This window comes from Lathyrus oleraceus, chromosome 7 (genome assembly GCF_024323335.1).
Source record: "Lathyrus oleraceus cultivar Zhongwan6 chromosome 7, CAAS_Psat_ZW6_1.0, whole genome shotgun sequence".
Lineage (NCBI taxonomy): Eukaryota > Viridiplantae > Streptophyta > Magnoliopsida > Fabales > Fabaceae > Lathyrus > Lathyrus oleraceus.
The window spans coordinates 426,880,237-426,896,591 of NC_066585.1; the positions used below are offsets into that span (position 1 = coordinate 426,880,237).

Sequence of the window (16,355 nt, forward strand, 5' to 3'; positions counted from 1 at the left end):
ATTTAAAGATTTGTATTTTAAAAAAGTCAACTGGCACATCAGATTTAAACTATTTTACATGATAAATTAATGAATATCATTAACAAAATTTATTAATTTATATTTATGAAAACAATAAATTATTGATTATAGTAGTAGTTCTATATAAGCAATTTCATCAAAGTCCTACATTTGAGTAAAAAATTTAGCACACAAGCAAGCTCAATTACTATTGTGTCTTTTGAGCCATGTGCTAATTTTTTGTTATGATCCTTCGTGTATTGCTTTTCAAAGCCACTTCATCCATATGGCCTATGTTACTTTCTAATAATCTCCTACAATTCATCAATATGGCCTGTGTTAATTTCTAATAATCTCCTACAATTCATCAATATGGCCTGTGTTAATTTCTAATAATCTCCTACAATTGTATTTTCTGCTATGCGATGAAAAATCCAATTCATAATGTTGAGCAAACTATGAAGTCGTATCTTGTCGCAGAGGAAAGAAGAAGAATATGAAATGGGAGGAACCAGAGGGCAAAAGCTTTCTGGAATGCAAAAGCAAGTACTTAACTTATATAGAGGATTTCAACGTGCATCACGTTCCAAATCTGAGGAGGAACGCTGCAAGATAGAATTCGTAGTATGTCAAGAGTTTCGGCGCAATTCCAAGGAAGTGGATCGGAAGAATTTTCAATACATTGAATATTTACTTCGTCGAGGCCATAAACAACTTGATCAACTTCGGAACCCTGGTACCACTGGCTTATCTTCTTTGCAACTTGATTTCTCAAAGTGAAACTTTAAAATACTTTTCATAAAGATCATGTCAATTTGTTATTCATAATTAACTCAGTATTGAGATGCTTGCCCTTTTTTTTATACAGAAAAATAAATGATCTGGATGATGTGTACTTTCCTTTTGATTATGTTGTTTATGGTTTATTTATTTTTAAAATAATGTTTTACTTGTTATTGCTGCTAAGCTACTGCGTCATAGCTCTGGGCCAAGTATCCGTATGCTCTATGGTATATTTAAAACTTATGTCGCCAAGTTTATTAGATTTTATCAAATATTAATTGGGCTTATGATGATATTATACTTTAATCTTAGCGGGTTTCAGTGAGATTTTTAATCAAGGATCTTATTGTTACACACACCGAGGCTTTTTTTCAATGCCATTATGGTTATGATTTCGATTATAATCTCTCTGTATTCAATTTCGTTTGCGATGTTGGCAATTTATTCTAACTGAACCAGTTGATAATCTTTATCGGTGCTATGTTGAGATAAAAACACCAAGGAAGTGTTTATGGGCAGTGGTTTTGCCGTGAGCCTTATTTCAAAACGACTTCTCCTTCCACTGAGCACTTTTATAGTTTCTTGTTTTTATAATTATGTGGCGTCCATTTACCATTTCCGAAGGATAAATTGTTCCTTTCAGTGTAATGGCGATCGATTTTGTGGTGATCCTGATTTATGGTTTTCTTCAATGCCATTGGGTCTTGGAAACGCCTCATACATTTGTCTCTATTTTTTATTAAAATATTTTCAGATTCTTAAGCATTATTGTGTTTTTGAATATGTATGTATGATTTGATCGTTTTTTCTCTCACTGTTCTTGTGATAAAGGAATCCCAGCTTATGGTAAAGTATTCTTCACAAAAGAGTAATATCAAGAGTATGAGCTTAAAAAGGAAATAATGTAGGTTGGATTTGACGTAGAAGTTTGAGTGACATTTGACTCATTCTTAGAAAGTGCTGTATATTATGTATATTATTATAGTCTGTTACATAGTTAGTTAAAAATCCTATGTTGTTTTTTTTACTATCATATTTCATATCCTTTTTTGTTATTTAAATCATTTTCAATTTACCAGCACCAATGCTGAAATTGGCACAAGAATAGATAGATCATACTTCTTTATTTTAATGTTCAACATAAGTAAAAAATACATATTTTTCTTGTAATATATTATAAATAAAAATATATTAATTTTATATTATTCAACTATATTATTTTATAACATTTTTTTTAAAGATAAAATTAAATACAAATTAAATTTTGTTCAATAAGTGTAAAGTTTCAGATTTTGAATACGGAGGAGGGAGTATAATTTTTAGATTTATTCAAGGAGTATATTTTTGATTTTTTGTTGTTGATAAAATAAGTGGAATTATGCATATATTTGTTGTATTTGAGGTTTGTTAGAAAATACACTTTTGGGCATTTGCATAAATTTGGTTTTATTAACCCATAGGTTTTAGTTATGTATGAATATTTGAGTTGTGTGATAATTTTGTGTGAATATGTAAGATTATTGTTGTGGTGGTGGTAGTTCGAAGGGGGAACTATACTGTCGTATGTTATTTATGTTTTGATTGTGGTGATCATTATATTTGCACACTAAGTCGATTAAATTGATGTGCAGTTTGAAAAATTATTTTGTTGAAGTGAATAGCATGCTTGTGTTGCATTGTTAATTAATAATGTTTATTTTGTAATTTTGGTGTGATGTAATTTAGAGAGAGGATTACTTGAGTGGTCAATTGTCAATGCATGTATGTTAGGATCAGAAGAGGGAGATAATATATGCGTAAATTCATTTTTGGGACATTTACATAAATTTGATTGTATTTACCCATAGGTCTTAGTTATGTATGAATATTTGAGTTGTGTGATAATTTTATGTGAATATGCAGAATTATTGTTGTGGTGGTGGTAGTTTGAAGGGGGAACTATGTTGTTGTATGCTATTTATGTTTTGATTGTTTTGATCATTATATTTGCACAATGAGTTGATTAAATTGATGTGCAGTTTGAAATGTTATTCTGTTGAGATAAATTATTAGCATGCTTGTGTTGCATTGTTGATTAATAATGTGTATTTTGTAATTTTGGTGTGATGTAATTTTGATGTGCAGTTTAAACATAAATCGTAAATCATTTGTTGAAGTTATCCAGATAAATATTATGAACACAACAAGTTATCAGATTTAGTAACCATATAAATCGGAAAATATTACTTTAAGTTTTTCGATTTAAAAAATAGACATTTTGGATTTCTTCAATCCAAGTTATTTGTTTTGTGTTGTAGAGGTTTTCAAATGTTAATAAATAGTAAAAAATAAAAAGATTAAAGTGTAAATGAGAAAGATAAATTTAAAATATTTGCGAAATCGTTAAAATAAGGGGATAAATGTGAGAATAAAGTAAAATTTTCTTGATACTTGTTAGGTGGGCCTTGGATTTGAAGCTTAGGATCCAGCCCACTCATGAGTACAGAAACCTAGCTGTTCCGCCGCCCACTCATTCATAAGCCCTAATTTGGAGATCTCCACTCACTTCACTGCCAATATATTCCAACCTCATCTTCCTTACTCACAATACGTTTAGGTCAAAAGATTGGTTTACATCGTTAGGTTTTTCGAGTTCTGAATCTTAATATAAGTAAGATCTCGTTTCGATTTTTTTCTTTTGGTTATGTATTTGTGTTTTTGATGTTGAATATTGTGCGGTGACGATACTATTGTGGACTAGAGTTTCTGATCTGGGAATCTTCACCCAGGATTTGATGACAAACCCTTGGCTGTCTGAGCACTCTTAATTTACCCCAATTCAATCAAATAAAGCTGTTTCTTTCTGTTATTTTTTTCTTTCAAATTTCTGAAATTGTTGTTTTTGCATTAGTCTTTATTTGATAAATTTGAAAATTAAATAGGCTTATGATGATAATATAATTTAATCTTAGCGGATTTCAGTGAGATATTTAATCAAGGATCTGTTTGTTACACACACTGAGGCCTTTTTTCAATACTATTGTGGTTATTATTTTCTCTATATTTATTTGTGTTGTTGACAATTTATTCTTACTGAATCAGTTGATCTCTTTAATGGTGCTATGATGAGATAAAAACACCAAGGAAGTGTTTATGGGCAGTGGTTTTGCCGTGAGCCTTATTTCAAAACGACTTCTCCTTCCACTGAGCACTTTTTATAGTTTCTTGTTTTTATAATTATGTGGCGTCCATTTACCAATTCTGAAGGATAAATTGTTCCTTTCAGTGTAATGGCTCGGACGCCAGATCGATTTTGTGGTGATCCTGATTCATGGTTTTTATTCAATGCCATTGGGTCTTGGAAACGCCTCATACATAGTTTTTATTAAAATATTTTCAGATTCTTAAGGATTACTGTTTTTCTGAATATGTATTTAAGTTTTGATCGGTTTTTCTAAAATTTAGTTAACCCATGTTTTTGTGATGCATTTGTCCACAAGAGTAAATGTAGGATCTTGAATATATTGATTATTACTTAGTCGTCTCCCAAAGTATTAATTCCTTTTTATCTCTCCTTTTGTCATCCAAGAAATAAATAAAAACGTAAATTAGCTTTGATGTTCTTCGGTGTTTGATTTAAATATTGGTGCTCTATTTTTTCACATTAATGTTTCAAATTGTAGCATAAATGGTGTAAACCTGGAGATATTTAAAGATTTGTATTTTAAAAAAGTCAACTGGCACATCAGGTTTAAACTATTTTACATGATAAATTAATGAATATCATTAACAAAATTTATTAATTTATATTTATGAAAACAATAAATTATTGATTATAGTAGTAGTTCTGTATAAGCAATTTCATCAAAGTCCTACATTTGAGTAAAAAATTTAGCACACAAGCAAGCTCAATTACTATTGTGTCTTTTGAGCCATGTGCTAATTTTTTGTTATGATCCTTCGTGTATTGCTTTTCAAAGCCACTTCATCCATATGGCCTGTGTTAATTTCCAATAATCTCCTACAATTCATCAATATGGCCTGTGTTAATTTCTAATAATCTCCTACAATTGTATTTTCTGCTATGCGATGAAAAATCCAATTCATAATGTTGAGCAAACTATGAAGTCGTATCTTGTCGCAGAGAAAAGAAGAAGAATATGAAATGGGAGGAACCAGCGGGCAAAAGCTTTCTGGAATGCAAAAGCAAGTACTTAACTTATACAGAGGATTTCAACGTGCAACACGTTCCAAATCTGAGGAGGAACGCTGCAAGATAGAATCCGTAGTATGTCAACAGTTTCGGCGCAATTCCAAAGAAGTGGATCGGAAGAATTTCCAATACATTGAATATTTACTTCGCCGAGGCCATAAACAGCTTTATCAACTTCGGAACCCTGGTACCACTGGCTTATCTTCTTTGCAACTTCGGAAACAATCTCATATCGTGGTTCAGCAAGAAACAGAACTGTGTATCATTATCCACTGCAGAAGCTGAGTACATAGCAGCTGGAAGCAGTTGTTCCCAACTGGTATGGATGAAACAGATGCTGACTGAGTACAATGTCTCTCAGAATGTCATGACATTGTTCTGTGACAATCTCAGTGCCATCAATATTTCAAAGAATCATATCCAACACAGCAGGACCAAACATATTGACATTAGACATCACTTGATAAGAGATCTGGTAGAAGACAAAGTGATTACCTTGGAACATGTGGCGACTGAACTACAGCTTGCTGACATATTTACAAAGGCTTTGGATGCTACTCAGTTTGGAAATTTAAGGGGCAAGTTGGGAATATGCCTTTCTGAGGAATTATAGCAACTAAGGATGTTAGGAATGTACTATTTAATATTTCAAATTATTAAATAATTGAAAGTGTGCTCTGATAATAATTACTTCACTTGCAACAAGTGTGTTCACAAGATGTTATGGGAGATGTCTTATGTACCTGCTGGAGTTAAAGAACATGTTCATGCAAGAGTGTTTCAAGATGTCATACACAAAGTCATGACATCTGATATGGTTGTACCCACTGTGAAGCAAGAGTGGGTGTCTACTTGATCAAAGCTGTGAAGTAAGATCAAGTGTGTGTCTACTTGATCAAAGCTGTGAGGCAAGATCAAGTGTGTGTATCTGATACTTGGTCGGGATTTCAAATTATTTGTATGTTTATTTTTGCTGCTTTGGCAACATTTTTGACAAAAAAAGGGAGTAGAAAACATATTTATTTGTAGTTGAAGGTCCCCTAAACAAGAGGTTGTGTTGCTGTTTGCTGTCTACTTGTGCTACTGCTGGTTGAAGTTTAACTTCTATGTGTGCTGAGTGTATTAGCTAATTTGATTCTCTGCTTGGATGTGTGCCGAGTGTATTAGCCAATTTGATTCTTTGCTTGGATGTGTGTTTTCTGCTGCTGTGAACTCTGTTGTGATGCCAAGTTGTTTTAGCCAAAAATTTGCCAAAGGGGGAGTTTTTAGATGTTTTTGATTGACTGCATTTTGTGTTAAAACACTAATTGTAATCTGATGTCTTGACTGATGTCATGACATGCTTGAGTAGTATGCTGCAGGATTAGCTAATACAAGATTTACTGAATGTCAAACTGAATGTTATGACATTCATCCCTGACAGCAGATACTGAATTATAGGCCAGTTAGTTTTTCTGGTATAGTTCAGTATTTATTACAGGCTGCTGTTTTAGGAAACCAACAACTGAGCTAGAATTAAAGATGTCTAGCATATGGCCTATGTTCTGGACGTCAAACTGAATGTTATGACATTCATTCCTGACAGCATATGCTAAAGTGTAGGCTAGTTAGTTTTTCTGTTATGATTCAGTATTTATCTCAGGCTATTTTTCAGGAATCTAACAGCTGTGCTAAAATCTAGGAAACTAACAACTATGCTAAAATTAAGAGGCCTAACATATAGCCTATTTGTTAGCACCCTAATATGTGGAAATTAGGTTAACTTACTTAACCTTAATTTTAGGAAATTCAAGTACAAGGCCCAAGTGCTGCATTATAAAAGGATGGCAATCCTACTTTCAGCAACTCAGGGGTTTGGAGCGTGAAGAAGTTATTATATCATCATATTTCACTGCTGTATTATTTTTGTGTCGTGTAGTAGATTTTACTTGTAAGCCAAGCAACTATCACTTAGATGATTGCATTGGACTAGGGTGTTCATTGAGTTGTAATTGTTGTGTCACTCTAAGCTTTTAAGCGCGAGTACTATGTTTCTTGATAAAAGCTTTTAAGCACAATCAAGAGTTGTTTGAAGTATAACTTCTCCATTGACTTTAAACTTATTAAAGGTTGTAATCACTGTGGTGATTGAGGGGGAGTGAGTAGGAACTCAGGTCTTAGTGTAGATTGAAATTGCATTGGGTAGGTCTTAAGTGATAAGATTAAACAGTTGATTTAAGTCCTGAATTAATACCTCTTATAGTGGATTTCCTCCCTGGCTTGGTAGCCCCCAGACGTAGGTGTGTTTGTCACCGAACTGGGTAAACAATTCTCTGTGTTATTTACTGCCCTTTACATTTACCTTCTGTATACAATCCCGTCCGTGCAGAATTGGATGTCATAACATCCAGTGTGACATCGATAGTCTGTTACTAGAATTTCAAGGATCCTTTGCAAAAAGCCTTGGACAATCATTCAACCCAAACATGGAAAAGAGCATTCAAGATTCAAGACAAGTTGTAATCTTTTACTTGCTTTCTAGTTTTGGACACAATTGCACGCACAAGGCTTTCTCTTGGGCTACCTGACAATGAGATCTTTTATTTCCTGCACTCCCTTGTACTTTACATGTACCCCTCCCCTTTATCGTGTACGCATTTACTCGCTTTCTTTTATTGCTTAATTAGATACTCCTTAGGCATTAGGAACGTTCACCTTTTCGAAATCAAGAATCAAACGCTTGATCCAACGTCAAGCAGTCTTTTTTCAAATCAAACCAATAAACAAACCCTTAATCTAACGTCAAGCGGTCTCTTTCTCAAATCAAACTCAAAAACACAATAAATGGCGATTAGGATTGTACGTCACGAGCCTTAAGCGATATAGAAGGGATGAGACTGGAGCTTTCCTACACTCATTCTGAATGCTTCGAACACAAGACGTTTGGCTTGACCGTTTGAGGTATTCACCTTTATCCATAGTCTTTAGTGCAATCCGAAATCAATAACACTTTCTCAAAACCTAAAAACAATCCAACTCATTCAAACCTTTTGTTTGAGCCTTAAGGCAACATGATCGCAAACCCTTATTCAAGGTAATAAAATCAACAAAACAAACACAAACAATTTCAAAACCACGAACTACGAAGGCTCTGATTTCTCACTTCAACAAGTGGGCATACGTAGGCACGAGGATCCATTCCTTGGCGAGCACACTAATTTAAAATCTACCTCCACTCCGCAAACCTTTGGCAAGCAAACATTCAATAAATAATACACACGTAAGCGTAAACATCCTAGATGGTTCCCATGGAGTACCATGGATGTGAGAGGTGCTAATACCTTCCCCTTGCATAACCGACTTCCGAACCTGTTCGTGGTTGCGACGACCATACTTTGGGGTTTTCTCAATATTTTCCCTTTCCTTTGGAATAAATAAAAACCGATGGCGACTCTGTGTTTTTCGCGTAGCGACAGATATGCATGTCATAAGCATGACCTTGTATGGTTTTGATGATTTGGTTTTTATATAGGCCTGTTATGTAGTATGTAGTAGCAATTTTTATTCAAATTTTGCTTGCTATGATATGTTATGTTGCATTGATGTATGCTTGGATTTGGCTTGAGGTTTTATGGCATTATATGTGTTTATGAATTTCATGTCATGGTTAAACATGCTTTACTTAGAGTAATATTTGGATGAGTGGCCTTTTAGGAAGTTTTTCGAAAAGGATGCGGGTAAGGATAAAGTATGATAAAAAGACACGTGTTAGTTTGTGGGATCAATCGGTAATCCTGGAAGTAGTTTGGGGTGTTACAAGGGGGTTGTTGAATAGACAATTAAAAATCCCTTCTTGTTGACTTTTAAAATCAGATTAATACAAATTAAGACTAATCAAACCTAAAATAATACAAATTAAGACTATGAATACAATAAACCTAAGAAGAGTGCAATTATAGAGTAAACCACAATTCTAATAGCTAACACAATCATATAAGAAATCTAAAGGATAGAAAGATAAGGTAGTACACTAGGATTTATAATGGTTCGATGATATCGTCATCGCAGACACCTAATCCAGTTTTTGACAGTAAACCGTCAAAAATTTGTATCTTTCATTATGATGATTGATTTAGGTTCATGTTACAATAATTCAATGAAACAAAAGATAAACCTTCCTAATCCAAGTTATCCTTTTCCTTGCTTATTGAGTGAAGAAATTAGTTTGTTCAACTTGTTCCATTATGCATTGACTTATCCCCTAAAGACCAATGGATGTCATTTGGGGTGAATTTTGTCTGACCTCAATTAACATTAGACGATTGTTATGTCGTTGAATAAACTATAATTGCCTATAAAGTACCATCATGAGATTTATAAGGATATCATTGGTTTCTTGGTTGACGGGTGAGATCTCGGGGATCTCCACACCTTGACGAGAAATCCCTATTAACCATCCTTAGGTGAGAACTTGTAAGAGGAGGAAAAAATGACCACACCGTCCTGTTATGACTAGGGCTTCCTTACGGCTTCACTAGCCAAAGTGTGTTACAATAAAAGGTTTATAGCAATTTCAGCCTCAACTCGTTTTTTTCTTCCTATGTTCACTATCACATCAGAGACAGTGGAAACATTGAGCACGATTCCCACTGACATAGCCAAATGATCTAAATGGTTCTAAAAATTTTGAGTGACAATGATGAATGTCTTGACGACATGCATTGTTTGTTATTCCAAGTCGTTGGGGTGTTCCTGTAAACACTTAGATGATCAAATTAGTAGAAGTCATGAGTAAAAAGTTTAAGGCATAAAGTAATATTTATTTGAGTATGAGTTGTTAGTTAAAGTTTATGGTAGGAGTATAAAATTTAGAAGTCATAGAACCTTCTTATGGACAACTTTCTATAATGATACATTTAAAAAGATCTTGTGAATCTTATCATTTAATACTCTCGAGATTCCAATCATTCATGATCGAGTGCGCCCTTAGGGCGTGTCTATTCTCTAATCTATTTTACTTTGTTTAGACTTAAGTGACCCGATTTCGTGCAGACCGGGCTTTAGCCCATTTCAGAACCATTATGTTTCTCTTTTTTTCCCCGCCAAAAATGAATTATTTTTTAGATTATATTGAAAATACAAAGTTGTTATTTTCTTCAATGTGCTGATGATTCTAAGTTAGGCATGGGATACACTAGTAGAATTTTGTACATTATTTTCAACTAACTAGAACACTATGAAATACTCAACAATTCATATGCTTTAAAGTGGATAAAAAATCCATAATGTATTATTATGTTGTCAATTCATATTTTGGAAGAGAGAAAAATAATACACACATAAACATATAAATAAATAGAATTTCTTATCCCACTATATGGGATGGAAAAATACCCTATAAAAAAAATATCCTTTAAATTCCGGAGATACATCTCTAGACGCACCCTGCAACACTTTTATGACCCACCAAACAAGTGCCACCCAAGATTAACACAAAATATTATTTCAGAGATGCACTTTCGGGTACTTGCAACAAATATATTGATAGTTGAGCAATCTAGTGAATTTTTTGGAAATGCATCTATGGAGGTTTGAGGTTGAATTTTGAAATTCCAATGGTCTTTGCATGTCTGATATTTCTGGAGATGCATCTCCGAAATAAATTGATAAAACACTCATCTACATGATCACACAACAATACTTGTTTTATACTCCAAACCCTTACCAAAAACCCTTCCATTCTCAATCCATATTTTCACTCCAAATCTTCTGTTTCATCACATCAAATAGAGCAAAAGAAATTGGAATTACATGTAAAGATCATTTATTTTAAGCCTCATTGTTATGTGGAATACATTTTTCCATTTCAAAATAAAAGTTCTGATCGAGTTGGAAACAACGATTTCAAGATCGATTGACGATATTGTGAAGATGTTAAAACGTCCATCTGAATATTGAAATGCAATATTTCATTCTACGTTGACATCGTCTATGTAATGCTGATTTTATGTTATGCATGCTAAATTTAGTTTTTCAGAATACGACTTTTTGATTTTCTACTTCTGTTTTTGATTCATAATTTTACGGAAATGGATCTACAAACATATTTTAAAGATGCATCTACGGATTAACAAAATACCTCTCCTAAAACATTGTTCAAAATTGATAAATGTTGCGTGTGCTTGAAGGTGTTAGAAGATAAATATCTAAAATATAGAGATATTTTAGTATTTTCACAATAGTAATATATGAATTAAGAAATTTCCTAAATAAATGATATTACTGATGCGGGCCTCCGTTTTGAACTTTAAGGTCCAGCCCACACTAAACTACGCAAAACTTGCTGTTCCGCCCACACTCTTTCACAAAACCCTAATTTGTGGATCGCCATTTCACTTCACTGCTTATATATTCGAACCTATAGCCTCCATCCCTAACCAGTCTCTTCTCCTTCACTTTCAAATTACAAATTGAAAATTAAAGTCATTATTAGGGTTCGTTAGGATTTTTGATTTCCGGATCTTAATTTCTGTAAGATTTCCCCTTGATTTTTTTTCCTTCTGTTTTTCTGTTTGTATATTTGATGTTGAATATTGTGCGGTGATGATACTATTGTGGACTAGAGTTTCTGATTTGGGAATCTTCACCCATAATTTGATTACAAACCCTTGGCTGTCTGAGCACACTTAGTTGACTTTGTCTCTGTTCGTATTTTCAATTAATTTTTAATCAGTTTTTTCATTTTGTTCTGTTTTATCGCTTTGAAAATTAATTAGGCTTATGATGATAATATAATTTAATCTTAGCGGATTTCAGTGAGATTTTTAATCAAGGATCTGATTGTTACACACACTGAGGCCTTTTTTCAATACTATTGTGGTTATTATTTTCTCTATATTTATTTGTGTTGTTGATCATGTACTCTTACTGGAACAATTAATCTCTATATTTATCGGTGCTATGATGAGATAAAAACACCAAGGAAGTGTTTTATGGGCAGTGGTTTCACCGTGAGCCTTATTTCAAAACGACTTCTCCTTCCACTGAGCACTTTCTATAGTTTCTTGGTTTTTTAGTGATTAATTAGATGGCGTCCATTTACCAATTCTGAAGGATAAATTGTTCCTTTCAGTGTAATGGCTCGGACGCCAGATCGATTTTGTGGTGATCCTGATTCATGGTTTTTATTCAATGCCATTGGGTCTTGGAAACGCCTCATACATATTTTTTATTAAAATATTTTCAGATTCTTAAGATTACTGTTTTTCTGAATATGTATGTACGTTTTGATCGGTTTTTCTAAAATTTAGCAACCCATGTTTTTGTGATGCATTTGTCCACAAGAGTAAATGTAGGATCTTGAATCTGTTGATTATTACTTAGTCGTCTCCCAAAGCATTAATTCCTTTTTATCTCTCCTTTTGTCCTCCAAGAAATAACTAAACTTAAATTAGCTTTGATGTTCTTCAATGTTTGATTTAAATATTGGTGCTCTATTTTTTCACATTAATAGCATAAATGGTGTAAACCTTGGAGATCCTCAAGTAATACTTTCCGTAAAATCATACTGATTTGACTGTAGTTTATTTATTAAATCATACCAATTCCTTTTTTTTTACATTTTTACATGATAAATAAATGAATATCATTAACAAAATTTATTAATTTATATTTATGAAAACAATAAATTATTGATTATAGTAGTGGTTCTATATAAGCAATTTCTACAAAGTCCTACATTTGAGTAAAATATTTAGCACACAAGCAAGCTCAATTATTATTCTGTCTTTTGAGCCATGTGCTAATTTTTTGTTATGATTCCTCGTGTATTGCTTTTCAAAGCAACTTCATCCATATGGCCTGAATTAATTTATAATAATCTCCTACAATTCATTAATATGGCCTGTGTTAATTTCTAATAATCTCCAACAATTGTATTTTCTGCTTTGCCATGAAAAATCCAATTCATATCTTGTTGCAGAGAAAAGAAGAATATGACATGGGTGGAACTAGAGGGCAAAAGCTTTCTGGAATGCAAAAGCAAGTACTTAGTTTATACAGAGGATTTCTACGTGCAGCACGTTCCAAATCTGAAGAGGAACGCTGCAAGATAGAATCTGTAATATGTCAAGAGTTTCGATGCAATTCCAAGGAAGTGGATAGGAAGAATTTTCAATACATTGAATATTTACTTCGTCGAGGATATAAACAGCTTGATCAACTTCGGAACCCTGGTACCACTGGCTTATCTTCTTTGCAACTTGATTTTTCAAAGTAAAACTTTAAAATACTTTTCATAAAGATCTTGTCAATTTGTTATTCATAATTAATTCAGGATTGAGATGCTTGTCTTTTCTTATACAGAAAAATAAATCATTGGGATGATGTGTACTTTCCTTTTCATTTGATTATGTTGTTTATGGTTTATTTATTTTTAAAATAATGTTTTAGTTGTTATTGTTGTTAAGCTACTTCGTCATCGCTTTGAGCCAAGTATCTATATGCTCTATCGTATATTTAAAACTTATCGTATATTTAAAACTTATGTCGTCAAGTTTATTCTAATTGAACAAGTTGATAATCTTTATCGGTGGTATGAAGAGATAAAAACACTAAAGAAGAGTTTGGGTCAGTTTGTTTTAGCTTTAAAAAAATGTATTTTTTCTTTGTATTTTTGAAAATGGATTCTACAAAAATGATTTTCAAAATATTATAAGTTTTTTTAAATTTTGTTTTTATAAATTAAAAGATTGAATTGTTCATTCTATAACATAAATTTACATTATTGAAGATCAAAACATAGTCAAAATCACAATATTTTCAAAAAGTTGTATTTTAAAAATGAGTTTTATGAAAAGCCATTTGAAATAGCTTCAAAATTAAGTGATTTTTTGAAAATTTGATATCCAAAAAAGTTTCGATAAAATGATGAAATACCTAAAATAATATTTTAAGAATAACTATTCAAATCAAATTTTCATTTGAAGCTTTTATAAAAAGTTTTTTTGTAAATTTCTTTTACACTAGAATATGTAACAATATAAAAATCATTTTTAAAAAAAGCCAAAACAACGGACCCTTGCTTGAAACTGGGGTGTGACATCTAGAATATATCAACAACATCCGACTCCCCACTATTTCCTATCGAACACAAATACCTCTCATCATTACTTAAACAAAGCACATAATCCATTTTAGTGAATGAACCTCTCATAATATTCCATTATGTATCTTTATTTTACACACTTGCTTGAAAATTATCAATTTTTTTGTATTAAGATATTTTAGTGCATCCATTATGAACCTCGACCCCATGTGGTATTTGTCATACCACGATTGTCAAAATCCTTAACTATCCCATAGTTGTGAACACCGTAACCTTTATGTTTCAACCACAACCACTTGATACATATCTCAACTGAAAAGGATACTTGACCTTTTTGCTATAAGTAATAGTCGATTTCCCTTTGTTGTTGTAATTTCCACCCCTTCACCAACATGAATTAGTTTGTCGTGCTTGCCTTACATCCCATTTGACATATCATAGTGAATGGTAACTACAATAATACAGTACTCTCGGTGAATCATTTGTTTCCATGATATTACTTTTCTCTAAGAGAGAAATATCTAAAAATTAGAACATAAATAAGGCAAAGATAAACCTACATAATGACAAATGAAGGTAGGCGAAATGTTAATGAAACATACCTCTATAATGACAAAAATAGGTATACAATCTATGAATACAATATGAATCCTGGATATTACAAGAGTGTCCAAAAACCTGACATACTAGATTTTGTATAAAACCGATGTCAAATTTATTACACAATTGATTTTCAAGAAATATGATTTAAACACCTACTAGAGATATCATTAACTCAAAAAATCCAACTATTTGCCAAAAGAATGATCAAATCTTCACTTAATTTATCCAACAACTATTGGATTTTTTGTTTTTAATGATTTATGAAGAATAATATTTTTCAAATTTGTAAAAGGTAAATTATAAAAAAAAATTATAATTGTCATTTTTAAAATGTGCGGGGGTGATAGCGCAATGTTAGAAATGTGATAAATTCCTCAATTTAAACCTTGGGCCTTCAGTTTGAAGCATAAGATCCAGCCCACTCAATACTACCAAAACCTAGCTGTTCCGTCGACTCATTCATAAGTCCTAATTTGGGGATCTCCACTCACTTCATTGCCCATATATTCCAACCTCATCGACGTTACGGAGTCACACGTTCAGGTCAAATACTGGTTTACGTTTTGTTTGGTTTTTTGATTTTTTCATTTTTATTTCAAAAAGATAAGATGTCTTCTTGGTTACTATAATCTTTGGTTGAGATCGTTAGAATTCTGGAGTTCTGAATCTTGATATCAGTAAGATTTCGTTTTAATATTTTCTCTTTATTTTTGTTGTTCATGTTGAATATTGTGAATATTTTGCAGTGACGATACAATTTGTGGACTAGAGTTTCTGATTTGGGAATCTTCGCCCATTAATTGATTACAAACCCTTGGTTGTCTGAGCACTCTCAATTTTCTCTATTTTTATCAAATAACGTTTTTACATTTTGATAATTGTTTATTTTCTCTATGTTATTCAATTTTAGGTAGTTAGTGTGTTGTGTTATATTTTGTGTAATAATTTTGAAAATTAATTAGGCTTATGATGATATTATACTTTAATCTTAGCGGATTTCGGTGAGATTTTTAATCAAGGATCTTATTGTTACACACACTAAGCCCATTTTAAACTCTCTTCTCATCTCTTTTTCCAGAACACAAAGCTAACCACGTAGCGAATCTACCACAGACCATCTTCCCTTGAATTTCGATCCTAATCGATTGAGGTAAACTAAATTTTCTTTCTGTAATTTCATTTTATAATTTCAATTCTTAGTGTATTTTTTGCTTTGCGATGAAAAATCCAATTCATAATGTTGAGCAATCTATGAAGTCGTATCTTGTCACAGAGAAAAGAAGAAGAATTTGGCAAAAGCTTTCTGGAATGCAAAAGCAAGTACTTAACTTATATAGAGGATTTCTACGTGCATGACGTTCCAAATCTGAGGAGGAACGCTGCAAGATATAATCCGTAGTATGTCAAGAGTTTCGGCGCAATTCCAAAGAAGTGGATCGGAAGAATTTTCAATACATTGAATATTTACTTCGCCGAGGCCATAAACAACTTGATCAACTTCGGAACCCTGGTACCATTGGCTTATCTTCTTTGCAACTTGATTTCTCAAAGTGAAACTTTAAAATACTTTTCATAAAGATCTTGTTAATTTGTTATTCATAATTAACTCAGTATTGAGATGCTTGCCTTTTTTTATACAGAAATATAAATGATCTGGATGATGTGTACTTTCCGTTTGACTATGTTGTTTAT

At 32.4% G+C, this 16,355-nt stretch overlaps 1 long non-coding RNA gene and 13 other non-coding genes across 15 annotated transcripts; all 14 read left to right on the plus strand.

The window, feature by feature from the left end:
* The first annotated feature begins 1,063 nt into the window (after positions 1–1,063).
* On the plus strand, positions 1,064–1,150 carry LOC127109580 (small nucleolar RNA R11/Z151). The gene has a single exon (XR_007796854.1). It is a non-coding gene; the product is annotated as a small nucleolar RNA R11/Z151 (small nucleolar RNA).
* Positions 1,151–1,257: 107 nt separating this feature from the next.
* Positions 1,258–1,354, plus strand: LOC127109591 (small nucleolar RNA Z152/R70/R12). The gene has a single exon (XR_007796864.1). It is a non-coding gene; the product is annotated as a small nucleolar RNA Z152/R70/R12 (small nucleolar RNA).
* Positions 1,355–1,394: 40 nt separating this feature from the next.
* Positions 1,395–1,508, plus strand: LOC127109605 (small nucleolar RNA snoR80). The gene has a single exon (XR_007796877.1). It is a non-coding gene; the product is annotated as a small nucleolar RNA snoR80 (small nucleolar RNA).
* A 1,983-nt stretch (positions 1,509–3,491) lies between these two features.
* Positions 3,492–3,588, plus strand: LOC127109566 (small nucleolar RNA Z157/R69/R10). Its single transcript, XR_007796840.1, has one exon. It is a non-coding gene; the product is annotated as a small nucleolar RNA Z157/R69/R10 (small nucleolar RNA).
* Positions 3,589–3,702: 114 nt separating this feature from the next.
* LOC127109579 (small nucleolar RNA R11/Z151) lies at positions 3,703–3,789 on the plus strand. Its single transcript, XR_007796853.1, has one exon. It is a non-coding gene; the product is annotated as a small nucleolar RNA R11/Z151 (small nucleolar RNA).
* Positions 3,790–3,878: 89 nt separating this feature from the next.
* LOC127109589 (small nucleolar RNA Z152/R70/R12) lies at positions 3,879–3,975 on the plus strand. The gene has a single exon (XR_007796862.1). It is a non-coding gene; the product is annotated as a small nucleolar RNA Z152/R70/R12 (small nucleolar RNA).
* Positions 3,976–4,016: 41 nt separating this feature from the next.
* LOC127109601 (small nucleolar RNA snoR80) lies at positions 4,017–4,141 on the plus strand. Its single transcript, XR_007796874.1, has one exon. It is a non-coding gene; the product is annotated as a small nucleolar RNA snoR80 (small nucleolar RNA).
* Positions 4,142–11,254: 7,113 nt separating this feature from the next.
* LOC127105725 (uncharacterized) lies at positions 11,255–16,277 on the plus strand. Of its 2 annotated transcripts, none has more exons than XR_007795119.1 (3): positions 11,255–11,485; positions 12,936–15,813; positions 15,921–16,277. It is a non-coding gene; the product is annotated as an uncharacterized LOC127105725 (long non-coding RNA). The 2 variants fall into 2 exon arrangements; XR_007795118.1 differs by having other exon boundaries at positions 15,937–16,276.
* On the plus strand, positions 11,546–11,642 carry LOC127109568 (small nucleolar RNA Z157/R69/R10). Its single transcript, XR_007796842.1, has one exon. It is a non-coding gene; the product is annotated as a small nucleolar RNA Z157/R69/R10 (small nucleolar RNA).
* On the plus strand, positions 11,729–11,815 carry LOC127109577 (small nucleolar RNA R11/Z151). The gene has a single exon (XR_007796851.1). It is a non-coding gene; the product is annotated as a small nucleolar RNA R11/Z151 (small nucleolar RNA).
* On the plus strand, positions 11,909–12,006 carry LOC127109587 (small nucleolar RNA Z152/R70/R12). The gene has a single exon (XR_007796860.1). It is a non-coding gene; the product is annotated as a small nucleolar RNA Z152/R70/R12 (small nucleolar RNA).
* LOC127109600 (small nucleolar RNA snoR80) lies at positions 12,055–12,179 on the plus strand. The gene has a single exon (XR_007796873.1). It is a non-coding gene; the product is annotated as a small nucleolar RNA snoR80 (small nucleolar RNA).
* LOC127109570 (small nucleolar RNA Z157/R69/R10) lies at positions 15,400–15,497 on the plus strand. The gene has a single exon (XR_007796844.1). It is a non-coding gene; the product is annotated as a small nucleolar RNA Z157/R69/R10 (small nucleolar RNA).
* LOC127109581 (small nucleolar RNA R11/Z151) lies at positions 15,624–15,709 on the plus strand. Its single transcript, XR_007796855.1, has one exon. It is a non-coding gene; the product is annotated as a small nucleolar RNA R11/Z151 (small nucleolar RNA).
* Positions 16,278–16,355: the final 78 nt, after the last annotated feature.